The 21,154-nt window shown below is 43.8% G+C and overlaps 1 protein-coding gene across 2 annotated transcripts in view; it reads right to left on the reverse strand.

Moving 5' to 3' along the window:
* MGLL (monoglyceride lipase) overlaps positions 1-21,154 on the reverse strand; it is a 497,769-nt gene that overhangs the window by 396,245 nt on the left and 80,370 nt on the right. Inside the window, exon 1 of one of the 2 annotated variants that reach the window (XM_078661738.1) lies at positions 1,134-2,747. The exons of the other annotated variant lie outside the window; for it this stretch is intronic. The gene's annotated coding sequence lies outside the window, so the exon portion shown is untranslated. Of the gene's footprint in view, positions 1-1,133; positions 2,748-21,154 lie in introns of those variants that run through there. 2 annotated transcript variants of the gene reach the window in all.

The following is a 21,154-nucleotide window of genomic DNA, read 5'->3' on the forward strand; positions in this document are numbered from 1 at the left end:
TCCCTGCAGTGACTGCACCCGAGAGGGGCAGAGACAGTTTACTGTAGTGAGCTGGTCTGGGGAGTGACTCCCTGCAGTGACTGCACCCGAGAGGGGCAGAGACAGTTTACTGTAGTGAGCTGGTCTGGGGAGTGACAGACTCCCTGCAGTGACTGCACCCGAGAGGGGCAGAGACAGTTTACTGTAGTGAGCTGGTCTGGGGAGTGACTCCCTGCAGTGACTGCACCCGAGAGGGGCAGAGACATGTTACTGTAGTGAGCTGGTCTGGGGAGTGACAGACTCCCTGCAGTGACTGCACCGGAGAGGGGCACAGACAGGTTTACTGTAGTGAGCTGGTCTGGGGAGTGACAGACTCCCTGCAGTGACTGCACCCGAGAGGGGCAGAGACAGGTTTACTGTAGTGAGCTCGTCTGGGAGAGTGACAGTGTCAAACTCCCTGCAGTGACTGCACCTGAGAGGGGCAGAGACATGTTACTGTAGTGAGCTCGTCTGGGAGAGTGACAGACTCCCTGCAGCGACTTGCACGCACCAGAGCCACTGGCCACAGAGACAGTCCTGGCGCGGTGACTGCAGGAGAGAGACTGCAAGTGAACCGTATCTCCAGGGACTCTCCTTGCCAATCACAAAGTTAAACTTGTTCTGCCGAAGGCTTTCAGAGTGACACATTTACCGCACTCAGCACACTCTCCAGTGACAGCAAGACAACCACGGGACAAGTGTCACAAGTGACAGAGACAGGCTCACAGGAGTGTCGAGTGCACCTGACAGGTTAGCAGCAGGGACAGATTGAAGTAGTGACTGCATCCGAGAGATGATGGAAGTGACAGACGTGCTCTAGACGCGCTCTAGTGATTGCTACTGATAGTGACAGGTTTAAACACCGCTCTAGTGCAGGACTCTCGTAGTGAGTCTTACTGGACATACAAACTTCAGTGACTGCGGGCAGACAGCGTGCACGTGAGAAAGAGTGACAGCAAAGAGACGTACTACATTAATTACACTCGAGAGCGGACAGGTGCACCTTTGCTAGCAGTGGGAGTTTCAGAGTGAATTATACTTACTCACTGCACCTCAGTGACAGCAGGGCGACTAGGAACAGTGAGTGAGCCTGAAAGTGACTGACACACACTTACCGCGTTGAACGCTGAGTGACAGCAGTGAGTGAAGGGTGAGCACTCCTCGTTGACTGCTGTCGTAGAGTTGCTTGGTGCTCGTCCGGTGGTGTCAGTGACAGACGGTAAGCCTCTCCGGGACAGCAGCGACAGCCTTTCCGAGGGCTCCTCTGATGACCGCAGACAAATTAAAGGAAAGTCCTGCGGGGAGAGCAGTGGCACACTCAGGGAATGCTCCTCCAGTGACAGCAGTCAGTGAGTGACTGACACTCTGGGCGCCTCTCCGGTGAAAGTAGCAACAGCCTAGTGGTAACTCCTCCAGTGACAGCACTGGCAGTCTCAGCGCTCGCTCCTCCAGCGACAGACTCGGAGAATGCTCCCGCAGTGGCCAGCCTCAGTGAGCGCTCCCGCAGTGACCAGCCTCAGTGAGCGCTCCCGCAGTGACCAGCCTCAGTGAGTGCTCCTCCGGTGAGAGACAATGCTCCTCCAGTGACAGCAGTTACTGACTCTCTGGGTGCCTCTCATGTGACATCAGTGACACCGCTTCTCTGGGGACAGCAGTAACAGCCTCAGGGCACGCCCCTTTGTGACAGCACCGACAGTCTCAGTGACCGCTCCTTCGGGACAGCAGACTCAGAGACTGCTCCTCCAGTGACAGCAGTCAGTGACTGACTCTCCGGGTGCCTCTCTGGTGAAAGCAATGAACCCGCTCCGCTGGGAACAGCAGTGACAGCCCCAGTGAGCTCTTCTCCGGTGACAGCCCCAGTGAGCTCTTCTCCGGTGACAGCCCCAGTGAGCGCTCCTCCGATGACAGCAGAGACAAACACAGAGAATGCTCCTCCAGTGACAGCAGTCAGTGACTGACTCCCTGGGTGCCTCTCCTATGCCAGCAGTGTCAGTTTTAATCAGCGCTCCTCCAGTGGCACCCTCAGTGAGCTATCCTCGGTGATAGCTCTGACTCCCCAGTGAGCGCTCCTCCGGTGACAGCACAGACAGACAGATTGCTCCTCCAGTGACAGCAGTCAGTGACTGACTCCCTGGTTGCCTCTCCTTGGACAGCAGTGACAGTCCGAATGAGCGCTCCTCCAGTGGCACCCTCAGTGAGCTCTCCTCGGTGACAGGTGTGACACCCTCGGGGACCCCTTCCTCGGTGACAGCAGTGACAAGCCTCAGTGAGCTATCCTCAGTGACAGCCTCAGTGAGCTATCCTCAGTGACAGCAGTGACAGCCTCAGTGAGCTCTCTTCAGTGACAGCCCCAGTGAGCTCTCCTCGGTGACAGGTGTGCCACCCTCAGTGACCTCTCCCCGGTGACAGCAGTGACCCCCTCCTCGGTGCCAGCCTGGCAGAGGCTCGTGCGCTCCGTGCCCCCTCCCCGGCAGGGGATGCTAGATGCCTGCACACACTGGCACCAGGCTGCTGCCTGCCTGCGCTGGGGCTCTGGGCGGCGCTGGCTCCCGGCGCGGCTCGTCAGGCTGCGGGCAGTGGGGACGCTGCTCTGCCGCCGCCGCTGCTCCCTCCGGTGCCTCCTCCACCTCCTGCCCATTCATACATTACACACCGAGCGAGCCCGGGGCGCGAGGGGCCGGCGCGCGCGGCCGAGGCGGGCTCCTCGCAGGCAGTGCACGCGCGGCGCCGGGGTGGGCGGGGCGTGGGCGGGACAGTGGGCGCCCCGTGCCCGTATGACGTCACCTACTGTACTGGAACACACACACAATGGGGGCCGGACTGACAGACAGCGCTTGTGAGTCACGTGCGCGGCTCAGAGTGACCACAGGTGCCCTTCCTCCTCACAAGAGCCTGTCCTGTCCTTACAAGTCGCAGGGCTTCACAAAAGATGTATTAATTGCGTTTATTTTGTATTGTTTCATACTTTTTTATTTCAGAACTTTGAGTAGTTCACCTGCACACATTTATTTAATTTTTATGTATTTAAAATTTTTTATTATATTTATTTAGTGCATTTTTATAAAGCGCGGACATTACCCGAAGGTGTCAGAGCGCTGTACAATAGAGTTATTTATGTTACAAGAGAAAAGTGGTACAAAATAGAACATTACAAAGACTAAAAATGTAGGGTACACAAACACAAAATAAAAACCACAGCCCGCAGGGGTGAGAAATGTACAGGAAAAAATACAAATTTACAATGAAGAGCGAACTTCCAAGAGGGAAGTTACTGTGATTCATTTAATTACCAATATGTCACTACTTTTCGAAATGTTTTATATTGATTTGTAATCTTTACTGTCATTCATCTCGTTACTGTGAGTGACTTTATTATAGTACCTTAGTGTATTTCACTGCGATTCTTTATTGCATGGAATTATATTCATTAGTGTCGCGAACCATGTTTTTCATGTATCCTGATGCCCCAGGGCACTTTGAATTGACCCACGGGTGACATAAACCCTCTCATGGACCCTCTGCACACTCAACAAGGGTAATGTGGAAAAACACTCCTTACTGCCTCACCCATTCAATGCTATGGTCACAACACAGAAGAGAAGTAATCTCACGAAATATGTTTTCCGAGAATTAAGCTTGCTGCACAGACTTTGCCAGGGCTTTAAGTGGATTAAAAAAAAAGTGTGTGTGTGTGGGGTGGGGAGGAGGGGCTGTCCCCATAAATGGTCGGGGCCTATATAAGTAAGGGAGCGGCTCTTATCACATTCCTATATAGCGTGTCACCCTACCTACCCATTTGAAAAGAATCACAAATACAACTGGCATACTGGATCATTGCTCTGTGCACTGCAAGGAGGCCAAGAATTGGATGATCATGTATTCTGGGGGAAAAAAAAAAACTTTTCAACCGCTGACAGGCACTGTGGGAAAACGGCACTGCTTTCAACCACAGCTCATTCATGGCTTTTTATACAAACCTGGATGCAACTCTATTTAAAGGATTTACTTGCTACACGAGAGTGGTATGCAACATGAAATAAATTAACTGTAAGATAACACCCTGGAAACAACACTCTTAGGGAATGTAATATTAAGTAAAGCATGTGAAATATGAACAGGAATAACATGGATTACCCAACTGTTTTACATTCATTGTTCAGAATCGATCAGTATTTTGCCAGTTGAGTTACATACATGAATACAGGACCTGAAAGGGACCCGTTTCAATGTCCATTTTTAGATGTTCTGTTCTGAGACCCAGAGGGACCCAGTCCTCTCGAAGCCCCCGATTTAGCCCTTTTATTGTTGTTAACTAAATTTGCTTATCATAATTGTTACAGCAGGGTATAAACCATACATGCAAAACAGCTGAGTATAATATGCTACTGATGACCATTGTTGGGGGTTAGAGGGGGCAAAGAACAAGAGACTCCAGGGGATTCAGCTCTCGTGGCTCATGGCTCCTCTCCAATCCCAAATATGGTTCTAAATATCATTTTACTGTTTGTGCATCTGTATGTATATATATATATATATATATATATATATATATATATATATATTTTATTGATTTCATTAAAGTTAACATTTTCATCACATTAATGGATATTACACAATTATTTGGCATAGAAGCAGTGCATTTTTAGGCTGAGTAGAGAAAACAAAATAAGACATAATGGACCCAATTCACAAAGCCATTTCGGTGGCAGAAATACTTTTATGATCTAAATTAGGTGGATTTATCATGGTCCGGAAACCATAAAACGTGATTTAACAGATATAATAAATGCATTTACTTTCCTGCAATCTTTCCAAGTGTTAGCATAATATTAAGCAAGAGTAAATACCATGCTATGGAAATGGGAGTGGGAGAATACAAGACTAATTTGTCTTGTAAGGTTCTGTGTGCCCATAAACAGGGCTGTCTGTGGGCATTCACACACAGTCTTCCCACCAATTCTTTCCCACCATGGAAGGAAAAAGTCAGATTTACACCAGTCAATGGTTTAAATCCGTCTTTGAGATGGACGGCTTCAAACTCTGTAAGAGAAAGGGTTTATCTATTGAGAAAATATTTTCTCTGTGTACAGCAAAAGCAAAACATTTGCATAGCGGTGCTGCCTTTAAAAATTAAGACATGGTGCTTTGCATACAATTCTGCATCATGAAAATGCTATCACTCAAAAAGTCTCATGCCTTTCCCAGGAATATGCCTAGAAACCTGAAGATGCCTTAAGTCACCTAGGTCAATAAAAAAGAAAATCTCGTCAATTTCTTTAACAGTAGTTCGAGTACTGCAATCAACCAATATATATTAAGAGTACTCATTGAAACCCTACAAACCTACAATTTTATCATGCCTTTATCTCCTGAGAGAGGAAGTGGCAGAACCCTGCAAGATGTCCTTTTTGTTTTTAAAACACAATTATTGTTCTCTCCAATGTTTTGTTGGTGAGACCTTCCACAGATCTACAGCCTCAGGAATGTGCAGTGATTAATTTAAACCAGTGATTGCCATAAGGGACCACCGGCACTCAATTTTGTGGTACAGCACCTATTTTTTTCTCAACTGACATTCACCACTAGAAAGAGAGAGAGAACAATACACGTAAGGGAAAGATATAGGGAGAGAAAGATGGAAAATCTGTCACAAAGGGAGAAAGCAGGAAGCTGCACCAGTGAAATAAAGTGGAAGGGAGTGTCTGGTAGTGGAAGGAAGAGCCACGCAGGTCGATTCAGGATTGTGGAACCTTGCCTTCAGTGTGTTGATGGCATCCATTATATTACAAATTAAGCACTGAATTGTGTTATCTTTCTTTCTTTCCTTATTTCTTTATATCGGCAATTTGCCATAAAAGATTGCACAGTACATACATAAAATGCATATAAATAAAAAAAGAAAACATGCCAATTTAACTAATGTACAATCATTTAAAATTTGACACAATCACTAGGATTAATAACAACCCTTGCCTGCATGGTTGGATATGCTACCGTTGGATCATGCAAATAAATGCATTTTTAATTACAGTTTTAGACCTATTTTACTCCTGGCAATATAAACAGAATGAAGGAATCTGCTGACACTAAAAACAATAATCTGAGAAGTATCAGACTTAAATATTCTATATGCCAGATTACATGACCTAATTCCCAAAATGTTACACAAAGGTTTGATCCATTTTTTCCTGGCTTTGGAATATGCTTGGCAGAAAAATAATATGTGAACCTCATCCTCCTTGCAATTTCCTTCACACATTAAGCAATTTCCACTTACTACATAAGTTTCATCATTGTTTTTCCTAGACCAATATTACTTTATATAATTGGTCATAAGGTTTCCATACCTAAACTTCATAAATAGGGTCTTTGCAAGGGGGGGGCTCAACTTCATCAAGGAACACTTCAAAAAAGGGTTCGTCCTTAAAAGTTACAAAGTTATTCACAAGGGTCCCACATCTGTTCCCATTGACTATTTGGTTATTTATAAAAGACCAAAAGACATTTTTCACCATAATTTTTGTATTGTGTGGTAGCCTTTCGGGATGCTCCCATAACTGTGGGAGACCTAGAATATAAAACCATGTTTTAATATGTTTGAGCCAAAGAATAGAGTTCAGTGAGTCTAAGCCCATTATTTCTTGTAACCCATTCCTATAATCGTCCAATTCAGGTGTCAGCCACAATCTTACCCAAAACATTAAAGGCCTGAGAGTGGTGTAATGATCTGTCCTCTTAAAGTTCAGATCCAGTTGGAGAGGCACTAAAGGGGTACTTGTAGGAACCCTTACAATACTACGCATGAATTTATTATCCATGGTGGAAAAGGTATCCTTCGCCGATGGCCCCCAAATCTCAGCCCCGTAAAGAGCTGCAGGTTGGACTTTGAATTTAAAGAGTTCCATAACTGGTGTCACTGCCTTACTTGTACTTGCGTTGTGCTTACTAATAATTGGTGTAATGTTCTGGGCAAAAATCACCTTACTTTTCTGAATTTGGGGTTTCCAAGTAAATTGAGTCGATCTCAACCCCCAAATAAGAAAAGTGGTCAACTATTTCCAGAGTCTGACCATCTAATGTTAAGCACCCTTTATCCGGCCTACATGGATTTAGGGCCATGCACTTTGTTTTATTTACATTAATTTCCAAGCCTTTGTCGCAGTATTCACTAAAGGAGTTAAGTAGCGCCTGGAGACCTTTCTTAGTTGTGTTATCAAATATCCTGAGTGTCAATAAGATATTTTAGATCCACTGAAGTTACAGCTTTGAACAAGCATTGGCAATGTATATAGGTCTCCTTTATAGGAACGTTGTACAGTAATGTACAAGTAAATAGCATGGAAATAGATATGTATTTGTGTGGAAGCAAAGAGCTGTGGAATAATATTGGTGTAGGTTAAAAGAAAAGGTGACAGTTAAACAGGCAAGAAAAACCTAAAACACCATGTAGATTAATGTCTGCCCTCCTCCCATCTGTATTGCTGCCAGAGATAAACATACATTATCTAGTTTTCTAAGACATGTTAACAGCATTCCAATGTCATGCATGTGCCCCTGAACGTTCAAGCTCAGGCAGCTGGATAAATAAACAAAATGATCACAGGTGCGTGGAGGGCAAGCACGTTTTTGTGGAAGCACACAACTTCGGCTCAACCAAAACATGTACTCCTGGCTCCCAACATGTGGGCGGACATTAAGCCCCTCTCTAGTGATAATCACATATTTGTCTGGTGACTGCTGCGCCGTCAAGAGAGACCATAAAAATGGCATCTGGGAGTTCTCCATCTTTCATGTTTAAATATTAAAGCAGAAGCAGAACAAAATGGGTGTTCATGATAGCAGCAAAACCCCTGAGCACAGCACCTTGATGCCCTCACTGGTGAGTAGTTGCGCTTTATAAGATTACTGATTGATTCATTGATTGCCTGATTGATTTTCCAGACCCAGGTGGTTTCAAGTATCACATTTCCAAACAAACACCCATGATCAGAGAAATTCTTGCCTGTAGTGTGGTGCTGCAGATTTTGAAGCATTTCTTTTTGTGCAGTGGTGGAATACCTTTGGGCAAGTGTTGAGTGAATGCCTCCATGGACACCCGCTCACACAACACAGGTTAAGGGAATCTGAAGATGGCCTCTAGAGGTGGAGATGAAAGTTTATGGAACACAATGAGGAGGATAGACTGGGGTAAAAAAATAATCAGAGCATAATATCAAGACCCGCGAAAAAATTATCGCCGCCGATAATGTGGTTGATAAATTGCTCTATGGAATTCCAATCGAAGCCCATGTTAGATGTGAAGACATCTAACATGGGCTTCGATTGGAATTCCATAGAGCATATTATCAAGCACATTATCGACGCTTTATCGGCAGTTTTCTGCCGATAATAGCGGCGATAATTCTTTCGCCGGTCTTGATAATATGCCCTTTAGTTCTTTAATCGAGCTGCCTGGAAAGACACTGATAATCCAAAGCCTCATGGTAGATATTTACTCAAATGTGCATTTCAGAAAGATCAAAGGCGGGAGAATCACAAGGCTCGTGCGAGCTGTAACACCCATCATGTTACCTCCACAGACCGACAGTCTTTCCCATGAAAAATCGAACCACATTAGGGACCTCCCTTGGGCATTTTTTAATGTTTGCCAGACACCGTCCATGCCCCATTTATATTGCATTTAAACATCAAACTCCAACACAACCTCTTAGCCGTAGTAAGAGCCCAACAGATACTGGGAGGACCAACTCTCCACCACTCAAAGCTGCTCAACTACAGCATCAAGATGCACAGTATAACAAACACACACTATTCCAGAAGGGGAGATAGCACCATAGTTCCCACACATCATCACTTTTAACTCCACTTCTGCAACTCAGTCTGTCAAAAAAGCTTCCAAAGACAAAATGACTAGCCCTCATTGATGCACCATGCCTTCCTTGTCTCCGTCACAGACCTACTGAACTCTTCATCACTAAGCACTGATAGGTGTGATTTTTTTTCTGGTTCGCCCTACCTGGAACCCACTTGCTTTATAATTCAGTCACAAATCGTCTCCTACAACTTTGAAATATTTCCTTCAACTCATGTGAAGAGCCACTGCGGCATTATGATGCTTCTAAAGACCTATTAAGATTTCTGGACAGCATCCTCTTGATATTGGGGGACCATTACTTCCCCAATAGGTATTATCTCGTTCCACTATCATGAAATGAGAACAAACACCTCAAAATGCAGTTCAGGCTGATGGCTTAATTCTTGGATGGCTTTAATACCTTATTGTGTCAAACACAGCTACTTTTGGACCACAATCAGCATTTGTGATCTCTATATCCTTTGAGATACTTAGAAAAAACAAAAATAGATAGATGAAATGCTTAAATTAATTTCAGCAATCATTTTTGGCCACTGCACCACTATAAACAGAAGCCAGCCATATGTAAATCACTCATTTTTAAGTTCAAAAACGCTTTATTTGAGAATTGAACATACGTTGCGAAACAATACCTCTTATATTTTTCATCAATAATAGGGAAGAAAAGATAACGTGTAAGTCATACATTGCAAGATAAATTAGTAAATAAATAAAGTAAAAGTATGAAAATGCCATTTTTAAAACAGATTTCAATTTGGGAGTATAGAGAGGAAACAGGAAAGGGGTTGGGGTTTAGAAAGAATAAGATATAAAATATGCCTCAGCTCAATATTACCTGTAAACATTAATACAATAACAGGTTGAGGAGTATATAGAAGGTTATAAAATATAAACAAATCCTATATCAATTTAGAATCCAAAAAGAAATATATCTAATTCAACACCAGAGAGTTCAAGGTGGTTTCACATTTTCCGATAATGTACAAGCAGTGGCTGATAAATGTTTAGCATTATCATTGTAAAAGGATGTGAGAGTTAACCAAAACAAATCATCCTCAACTTGATAACCATTCAATGACATAAAAGCTCTATCCAGCCTATGTTGAGAACAAATACTGTACCACCAAGCTTTACATCAAATATTTGAAGAACATTTTCCAGGTAGTAGTAATTTGTTGAAAAGCAACAGCAAGAAACAAGTCTAACAGTTTATTATTAGGAAAATACAGGATCCTCCTCAGCATCAATTAAACTGCCAAAAATAGGTAAGTAACCTCAAAAAGATAATGAGTGTGAAACACTGCATTCATTTGCTGCCAGACCTTGTGGCAAAAGAAAAGAGTATGCGGGCACCAGAGCAATGTTTGCATCAAATTACTCTTAGGTTCATTACAGGAGCAACAATGAGCATCTGGCTACTGGGAGAATTTAGTAGAAAGAGAAGGGGTAATATACAGTCTGTTATAGACAATAAATATAGTCTGTGTTGTATTTGCTGCTCTTGATGTTTTATACATTTCCTTCCAAAGTTTATTCTAAAACATGCTTGACCACGTACAACCCAAATCTGCTTCTGAAAGTTGTTCTAGTTTAGATTTGGTCCTCGGGGGTTTCACATGGGAAAGATATTTAGAGATCTGCAAAGTTTTTCCGATTCGAAGAATACTAAAGTATTTGTGTCTTCCAAGGAAATAAATACATCCAATGCCATATTTATCAAAAGGGTAAGGCGAGACTGAAAGGAGGTAGGGCGTTTATAAGATTATTGAAACTGTGGGATGGAGATTAGTGCCTCTTCCTGAAACAATCAATCAAGCAACAATGACTTGGTTTCGATTTAGTATTGGGCTACTCTATTTATTTTTGAGAACCCTGAGCATCTAGATAAACTTATTCGTAGATGCCGGCATTTTTATCATCAATTACTTTATCAGTTAACTTAGATACATTTATACAATTTCAAGTGTCCAAGTTTTGAAACACTACAATACATACAACAATCATAAATAACGGTGAAGAGTCGAATCTAAACAATAAGGCATAAACAAATGAATTTGAACATACTTCATATAATTGAAAATTCACATTACAAGAGTACACCAGTTCTTTTTCAACATATCAGTCCTATGTCATTCAGTCTTTACGTTATAGGACTAATCTCGCAGGGGAAAACATTTCACATAATACAATTTCCTTATGGAGCCCTCTGCGGATAAAATGAACTCTATAAGAAACAGCCGACACGTTTCCAAACCCGATGATAATTTGTCGGGTTTTTCATCAGGGCTTGACTGGGTACCTATTAAAAAATAAAGTGGGGAACAGTTGAATATTTTGGCCGTCACCTATTGATTTATCGCACATAGTCTATGTAGATAAAGAACATTACCTCTGTCTTTAAGGGTTAGCAATCTTCCTGAAGCAAAGCAGTGACCCAAAGTATGTTCCGTTCTGTCCAAGATTTTCAGGACAATGATTTATTCCTATGCTTGATCAGCTTATCATACCACAAAGGGGATTGCAAAAAGCCGCCTTGAGAAATTGTACAAGGAAATGAATAGAATTTCAATACATCACAAGTATGTTTAAAAAGTGGAGATGTTGGGTGAAAAGGGAAAGTGAAACAATAGCCTCTAGTGAAGTATTGGGGAGGAGTAATGATCATTCCAATTCAAGCCATAAGGAAGAGAAAGGGGAAGAGAACCGTGAAGCCATAAAGCCACCTGACGTAAACCAAAGGTGTGGTGATAATGACAAAAGTCTGGAAAGTTCACTCCGCCCTCCAATTCATATTTCTTGAGTTTAAAAAACGGTAGGAATGTGGCCCTTTTTGGCATGGTCACACCCACATTTTGCCTGGTATGTGAAGTGATTGCAACTGGATGTGCCCTGGGTTCCTGATAACCAGATCCCCAATGTCAGATCTGTTTCACAAAAATGTGTAATTGTTTACCCCATTGGCAATACTTTTAGTACTCTCTGTAAGTCTCTAGTAGATGGTACCCCTGATACCTAGGACCTGAGGTACTAAAGAAGAACCCTAAGGGCTGCAGCATGAAGAGTGCCACCCTAAGGGACCCTTCACCAAACTCATGCAAGACTGCCACTACAAGCTGCGTGTTTTGGTGAGGACATAATTGAAAACACCACATGACATACATCTCTGTATGCCATTTCCCCTAACACTGCAGCTAGTATTTGTAAGTCATCCCTACAGCAGGCCTTACCGCCCTAAAGTAGGGTGCATTGTATTTCACGTGAAGACATGTCTGCATGAGCAGACATGCCCCTGTGCTGGCCAGTTCCATTACTTCCAGTACCAGTGATCAAGGAAGCCATTTTACAAGCATGTGCTGCACACTGGTGAAAACAAAGTCCCCAGCTACCTGATGGCTTCACTGAAAATAGGGATGTTTGGTATCAAACATCTCATATTAATAAACCTCTACTGATCCCAGTGTTGGATTTATTAATACATGCACACAGAGGGCACCTTAGAGGTACCCTCTGAAAACCTACCAGCTACTTGTGTGCTGACTGACTGTTTTTCGCAGCCTGCCACCAGAGACAAGTTTCTGACCCCTGAGGATGAGGGCCTTTGCTCTCTGGAAGCCAGAAACCAAGCCTGCTCAGTCAAAGGGTGTTTTAAACTTCAGCCACTTGATGACTTGCAGATTAGCATGCCAAGGAAGGGGAGCCTCAAAGCGCCTACTGTCTATGGTATGCAAATCTGGCTTCCCTCACAGGAGAGGAAGCCGACCCCCTTTGTTCAGAGCCCTTTGGCACCTGAACAGGTAGGAAAATTAGCTAGTCAAGATAGGTGTGTCCACCCTCAGTCTAGTACTACCCTTAAGGTGGGCTACCTGAAGTGGAGGCAACTTTTCAGAGTTACCCCTCTTGGTGATGGCAAACGTAGGAACTCTGGGACAGGGTTATGCCCACTTCCCACAGGAAGTGGTAATATAGGGGGCATAGTGACCCAAGGGGTCCGTAGCCAATTGGCTTCTACCCTACACTCCCCTAAGTTTAGTATTTAGGGAAGCCCCTGGCACCAGAAAATCGGATCCTGATAAGCTATGAAGAAAAAGGACACTGAAGAGCTGCCAATGCAAAGACCAAAGAAGAGCAAATGATTTGGCCCCATCCCTGCCAGCCTTTGTGCTGTTCCCTGTTGAATAGCGCTGAAGTCGACTCGTCCTGCAAGCCGTTGTGCCTCCAAAACCTGGGAGAATGGCCTGCCTTCAATAAAGACTTCGAGACTTCAGTGGAGTAGCAGAGCTGCTCTCCTGCAGGCACCCCAAGAAGAACCGTGAGGACCTCAGAGCAGTACAAACCCGACGCCGCCAAGCCCCACAGCACCGACCCCCCCCAGCCCGAGTCAAAGTGGGCCAATGGTGTCAGTGTGGTCCCCAAGCCCTCAAGAGACAGAGTTCACTGTGGTTTTACCCCTCATGAACTCTCCGAAGCCGCCTGCGACCTCTATGTGCAGGCCCCCTCAATCAGGAGAGGTGCCTGACGAAGAAACCCAACACCTCAAAGACCCTCTGCACCCGGCCCCCCTGGCCGGAGGAGAAGAGGACAATCACTGTCCACATGTCGCCTAGCATTGCAAGACTCAAGCCTACTTGTGGGCTCAGCACAAAGGGCCTCCCAGTCCAAACCTACATCCTCTGTTTGCGAAGACCGATCCCCCTGGACTTGCATTGGGCATTCAAAGCGGTATTGCACCTCTGCACCCGGCCGCCGTAGTGGCACTGGAGGTGACATGCTGGTGCTGCCTTGGACCTTGCCGCAGATCAATCAATCAATCAATCATAACATTTGTATAGCGCGCTACTCACCCGGAAGGGTCTCAAGGCGCTTGGGGGAGGGGTCCGCTACTGCTCGAACAGCCACGTCTTGAGTTGTTTCCTGAAGGCGAGATGGTCCTGTGTCAGCCGGAGGTTGATGGGGAGGGAGTTCCATGTCTTGGCTGCCAGGTAGGAGAAGGATCTTCCTCCGGCGGTAGCTCTTCGGATGCGTGGTACGGCGGCGAGGGCGAGGCTTGTAGAACGTAGCTGGCGGGTGGGCATGTAGAAGGTCAGGCGGTTGTTGAGGTACTTGGGGCCCAGGTCGTGGAGAGACTTGTGTGCGTGGGTAAGGAGCCTGAACGTGATCCTTTTGCTGACGGGGAGCCAGTGCAGGTCCCTCAGGTGGCCGGAGATGTGGCTGTGTCGGGGGAAGTCCAAGATGAGTCGGGCGGAGGCGTTCTGTATGCGCTGGAGTCTTTTCTGTAGTTTGGCTGTGGTTCCCGCGTAGAGGGTGTTCCCGTAGTCCAATCGGCTGGTGACGAGTGCCTGGGTGACCTACCCACCTTAAGTCTAGGAGATTGGTCTCGTAAGTCGATGTACTGTACCTGAACGCTGTACTTGTTTCTCCTCCCATAGGATAACATGGCAGCTTCTGAAAAGTGTTCACCTTTTAAAACGTAAAGTATCTCTCTTGCAAACCATATTTACCTGATTATATTGATTCTGGTGTCTAAACATAGAGAACGATATATGTTGGTGTGGATCTCCTTATTGAGTCATGGGCAACATTTATTGACTATTGTGTATATGTGCAGATGTCTAACACTCCTCTCTGATAAGCCAGAGGCTGCTTGACCACACTACCCCCTAGAAGAGCACCCTGGGATTGCTAGAGCAAGACCCTGTCCACTCATAATGGAATACCTGGATTCTTTGTACGCTATACCTCTTTTTGGTATCCACAGAAAGAACCAACTTCCTACAATAACAATACCCTACATTTGTTATTTCACTATAAAAATCAGGAAAGTATAGAATAAATTAAAAAAAACAAAAATGAGGAACGTGTACCAGTATCATGGAAAGAATGTATAACAATATAGGGGAGATCATCATTTTTATCGAATCTAAGTGACCCCGCCAAGATTAAAACAAAGGATTCCAAGAGGTAAATAGAGCAGCAATTTTATTCAAACCCTCTTTTAAGTGGGTACGGACTGTATCAGGAATAGTACTGGTAAACCAAATACAGAGATACTGAATCTTGGAGGAAGTCCTTTGAAAATTAAAGGAGGCAAAAGAACATTTAAAGCAATATTTATTAAGAGGGAGTACCTCGGATTTGTCCGGATTGATTTTTATAGCCAGAAGCTGATGAAAAAGATAACATTTCCATAAGGAGAGCTGGCATAGTATTATCTGGATCCGAGATAAAAAAAGAGAATATCGTCAGCACACGCCGCAAATTTTGACTGCTGATCATCATGAGGAAAACCAGAGATATTCGGGTTTTGACGGATACTGTAAAGAAAGGGTTCTAGAGCCAAGATAAATACCAGCGGCGATAAGGGACAGCCCTGACTAGGGTGACCAACTGGCATGGGTTCAAATTTAAGGGCATGGAGTGTAAAAATTCAGAACAAAGGGTCAAAATTCAGGACAAAAATTCGGGACAAAAGGTAACTTTTAAAGACACATCAGAAGAGGTCACGCAATAGTATATAAGTACATAAATAGACAAACAACATAAGTACAAGTCAAGATACATTTGTATTAGGTTGAGACAATTATGCACTTCATAGTTTTTCGGTATGCGTGCAGCTTTGAGCAACTGTGCAGGTCTTTTTATGATATTTCATATGATCGTAAGCTATTTATATGGTTACGGCACTAGGTTGTCCAGCCTGATATTTTGTTTAGAGTTCATGGTACTTAGCAGGCATGTTTGGTGAGAGAAGTGTAGGGAAGATCTCCTCAGATGAACTTTGTTACTAGCTTCTCATATCTGAGTGCCATTATGAGATGTAAAGCAGCATGCATAGATTGTAGCTAATTGGGACCTGCAGTGCTGGGCTAGAGTGCAGCCCTCCGTGTGACCAGCTTTATGAGTCAGATCGCTTCAGGTATTCCATGTCTTTTCAGCTGGTGATGATTGGTTGTGGCATAACGACCTGAGCTGCTGACTTCAGAGCCGACGGGACCCAGGTTCGAATCTCTTAATCGGCGTAAACATCCTGTGATTCTGAGCAAATCACAATCTCCCTGTGCCTATAATTCAGCACCTTGAGACCCTCACGGGTGATCTGCCCCAAATCCTGGACTTTGGGGCTGGTACTGTACTGAGTGATGGATAAGATCCATAGCAGACAGGTCTTGTGTGATGGTAAGAGCATTAAACAGGAAAAAGGAGTTATTAACCTGCCTGCATGAGCTATAATTGGCTACAGACCTCTGAGTGTTATGGTATTATTGTGGGCCAAAACGGTTAGATAGGAGTTGACATTATTGTACAATGCCCTGGCTAGCCATTTATCAGTCCTCCTTATTTTACCTCTGCATGGGAAATTGTATACGGATTGGGCTGTTTCATTTCTTTGAGCTGTAAACTGCAGATTCTCATTGATGTACAGACGTGTGCTACAGACTAGAAACTGTAAACGTTGTTGAGGTATTATTGTAGGTCAGATGGAGGCACTGTCTTTTACATACAGAACATTTTCCATTGAAATGGCGGCAACATGCGAACATGCAGATTTACTGATAAAACTATACAGTGCACAAACAATCATGTATGGAAATGTAGTTTAGAAAATATGTATCATTTGACATCACCAAGTAAAGTGTCTTCATTGTATTGATCCTATTAAACAAGTGGTCCATTTGTGGTTTCCTAACTGCCGATATGTTTTGAAACATTTGCACAGTTCATTTGTAGGTATTTAAAAGTTGCTGTGTGTTACAAAAGAACTGACAGCTTTGTTTTCACACGCCCTTTACCACCACAACAAGATTATCAACTAGTCCACTTTACTAATCAATTTTTGATTGCAAAGTTAGAGCATTTTGTAAACTTCAATCCACATGTTAAAGGAATAAGCAGACATTTGTCAGACGATACAGTCTGATATATAGCATATAGCACTTGTGACAAGCTGAAACGTAAAAGCATCTTAATTGCCCGTTCATCTTCTCAACTCAAACTCATGATGAGACTGGGATGTATGTGTAATAGTTTGTTAGACGTTGTGTACTTGGTCCTAGGCTGGTTGTGCAAGAGTGTGAAGTTGGTATATTCAGGGTGTTCTTGTGGGTGGTGCTTTAGAGGAGATACATGGTATTCTGCTGCTCCTCATCTCAGTACTTCTGTTAACCTCTTGCATGCTCATGACAAGGTGAGCTCGTCATGAGGCACACTGGAGCTGTGCTTATGACAAGGTGAATTCGTCATGTATAATGGGATTTAATAAATATCAGCACAGGACGGGAAAAGCCTTAGCAGCCAAGTGGTTAAAGAGGGACATTTTGCCAGTATCAGAAACCAATGTTTTGATGTAGAAAGGGTGAATGCTAAAGGTGGCATTACTGGGATTGATGCACATGTCATACATTGCGGCTACTGAATTAAATACATGGTAGCAGAGGTGGAGGGGGACTTACTGGATGAAAGCATCTGACCAAGTTTATATGCCTCTGTAAATAAATTGAATTTTCTTGGCTTGTTTTGAGTGGTCCTACAAATGAATCAGAAGGTTGGCATCCTGTGTTAAGGGCATTACCTACTACTGGCTAGAAGTGAGGGGTGAATTTCTGATGCGCCTCATATGTCCAATTTAAACATTCAGACACCTTATTTCCAAATTGTATTAAGTTCCTCCTACTATACAAGCATGTTTGAATGGGAAGGTACAGTGGTTTAAACCTGGGGAGATTAGCACAGATCTTGCAAGTTATTTTGATATGAAGGATGCTTAAGACCACCATGTCCTCAGATCAAAATGAGTTTAATAGGTCTTTCATCAATGACACTTGATGCATATTCGTACCCAACTGAAGTTTGACGTCCTCAGATGGAGGAGACAGTTAACTTCTTACTAAACAGTAACTATTTGAAAAGTAATGACACATCCATGAGTATTCTCCATTCCATTAGGTGCCACCTCAAGAAATCCAATTCGTATGCAGGACTCAGATCGTATTTTATTCTTGTCATGTCCGCCAGAGTCTGCATATTCTATAAACTGTTAATTCACATGCTCCTTCATGAGACTTTCCCAAGCACTGATGTGCTTAAAGACCTGCCTTCAGTATCTATCTTTTTTATGAACCCTATTATTGTACTCCAAGCTACCCAAATGCTTTCCTAATACACTTACAATAGAAGGATAGATGTTACTGAAAATACATCTATATCGTTGTTCAGATGCAAGCTGCATTTGTACATTGCTATGTACAAACAACAAGTTCCATTGGAAGCAGCATACACATCCACAGAATACATTAGACCGAACACTGAGCACACATCCCATGCTGAATTGAGGCAGAGATGGCGATTGCCTGAGATGCAGAGAAAGGGAGTTCGAGGTCCTTGCAGCGAGATAGGAGAAGGATCTTCCTCCAGCACTGGTCTTGTGGATCTGTGGGTTGGTGGGTAGGGCCTGATGGGCAGAGCGGAGATGTCTGGTGGGGGTGGGGGAAAGATCCATTACAACACATTCTATTACAACGACCTACCTTTACAACGCAACTGCCTTTACATCGCATGCCATTACACTGCATGCCATTGCAACGCATGTCACTACAACGCATGCCATTACAACACGTACCATTACAATACATTACAAGGTAAGTAATGGAGAGGTCTTTAATGTTAGGGTGCGTTTGGGTTTTGGGGTAGATGGGAATAGTAATTTTTACCCCTACACTATCCAACACTTTCCATACTGTTGCACTCACTGGAGTGTGAATAGTAATTTTCCCCCTACACTATCCAACACTTAGTAATTTTTAACCCTACACTATCCAACACTTACCCTACTGTTGCACTAACTGGAGTGGAATAGTAATTTTTACCCCTACACTATCCAACACTACTGTTGCCCTAAAAGTATTATGCATTGTAATGGAATGCGTTGTAATGGTAGTTTAAAAAAATGTGTTGTAATGGCATGCAATGTAAAATCATGAGATATAATGGTAGTTGTGATGTAAAGACTGCGTTGTAAAAGCATGCTTTGTAATTGCATGCGTTGTAACGTCATATTTGTGAGGGTGTGGAAGGAGAGGAGTGATTGAGGTATGCGGTCTGGTGTTGGAGGCTTTGCGTGAGGAGCTTGTAGTTGACCCTTTTGTTGACTGGGAGCTAGTGGAGGTCCCTCAGGTGGTCAGTGATGTGGCTGCAGCGAGGGATGTCAGGATGAGTCTGGCGGAGGCATTCTGGATGTTTTGCAGCTTCTTGGAGTTTTTTCATGGTGCCGGTGTAGAGTGCATTGCCGTAGTTGAGTCTGCTGCTGATGAGTGCGTGGGTGACTGTTTTCCTTGTCTCGATGGGGATCAACTTGAAGATCTTTTGAAGCAGGCGGAGCGTGTGGAAGCAGGAGGACAAGAAGGTGTTGATCTGGCAGTTCATTGAGAGTGAGGAGACCACGATGATGCAGAGGTTTCGTGTATAGGTGTGGGGGGGGGGGGGGGGGTCAGAGCACTGCGGGCCACCAGGAGTCATGCCAGGTGGAGGGGTTGGGGCCCAGGGTGAGGACTTTGGTCTTGTCTGAGTGGAGCTTGAGGCATGTCAGACCTTTCAATCCCAATTTGAATGCACCATACCGTTGAAAATATAGTGCTACTCTACTCTTCCCTTTCACGCAATGCAGCACAACAACTTCACTTATGCGCTGTGTTGTGTTGTGTTGTGTGAAATGTTGGCAAATATATCCCTCAAAGATTGTGTGTCCAGACTTGCGTTTTGTCTTGGACCTTGTACGGTGCCCCCTTTTGGCTAAGGTCCAGCTACAGAAATGACATACAACACAGACCGAAAATCACTGCTTGTTAAGAAAATGCTCTTTCAAAGAATAGTGAGAAATCCATCCAAGGTTCCAGCCCGTAGCAGTTGTCTGGCAGGTTACAGTGCGACACAAGAAGATTCTGGGAGTAGAGCACATCTATCATGTTATGTAGGCAATTCTACTAGTGCTCTTTGTTTCCCATTAATTGTAACTGTTGAATTAACATTTTAATAGAAACACTGATTACAATCAAATTAAATCCCACTGTTCATAGACTATACCTTCCTGCCAGCTGTTCCACAATCAACTTCTGAAGCGCTTTTACCTCAGGCCCTAAGGCAATACACAGGCTACGAGAATGAAAGCTACACTCCTGACCGGGCTGCGGTGGCATTGCAAGCCCCCTGGGCCAATTTATAAGAAATGTTACTTGAGACCAGGGCCACTGGAATTATTCAATTGAACAGCCTCTGGAATTTTTCCGCATAATTATACATTTGCTGCATTTGCCACTTAATCCTTCATCTGTCCCATATTTTGCAGATTTTAGCTCAAATGATTCAGAAGTTACTAAAAATGCAGCAACACGTTTCAGCGTAGTGGAAGGTCCTTAGCAAAGACTGGCTGGTCTCCTTTCTGTTGCTTATTGCTACAGTGGCGTAGCTAGGTGGGAGCAGAAGGTGGTCCACTTTTTTGGGGGCATGGGTGCAGGGAGCAATTTCGGCAAGCGCAAGGTAAGTGGTTTTCTTTTTATAAGTATTTTTTCCCCCTCGTAGTCGGTCGACTCCCCCTTTCCCGCTCTTACCTGCATGGGCTGTTACTGGGTAGCGAACTCTGGGACCGCCCACGGCAAAAGCTCTAGCTACACCATTGTGCTGCTATATTTGGGTGTTACACTGGTACTAATTAGGTGCAATGTATGCCCAGACAGTGTCAACAAGTTTACAAATGTCAAAATAATGAAGTAATACTGTTACAAAATGTGCTGCATTGAGCCACATATTATGCCTTGACTTGCTGCATAATTCACTCAAACCTGCCATATTATTATCCAACGAAACCCTATTTATCAACCTTAAAATAATAAAAGATTAGAGAAAAACAATAAGGCTGTAAACTGGTTGCAGTTTTCATGCTAATATTTGATTTTGATTCATAGCTCACGGTGCTGTATTAGGATTGTATTTTATGAACTGCAATTAACAAAAGGCTCCCTGTGACAAAAACAGTAACCCACTTAGCTGGCTACATAAAAAAACAATTCTTTGATCTGTATGTTACTCACTGTGTTTCGCTGGAGGCACACTATCCCTCTGCGCTACTTTATGATGAGTCAAAACTCAGAAAAGAAAAAAAACTCAGCACTCTCAAACAGATACTTTAACTCTGGTGATCAATGAGACGTTTTCAGCTTAAATTGTCGGCACACAAAGGATCTAGAGGCTGCTCCTTTAACCCTGTAAGAAATT

This window comes from Lissotriton helveticus, chromosome 9 (genome assembly GCF_964261635.1).
Source record: "Lissotriton helveticus chromosome 9, aLisHel1.1, whole genome shotgun sequence".
Taxonomy (NCBI): Eukaryota; Metazoa; Chordata; class Amphibia; order Caudata; family Salamandridae; genus Lissotriton; species Lissotriton helveticus.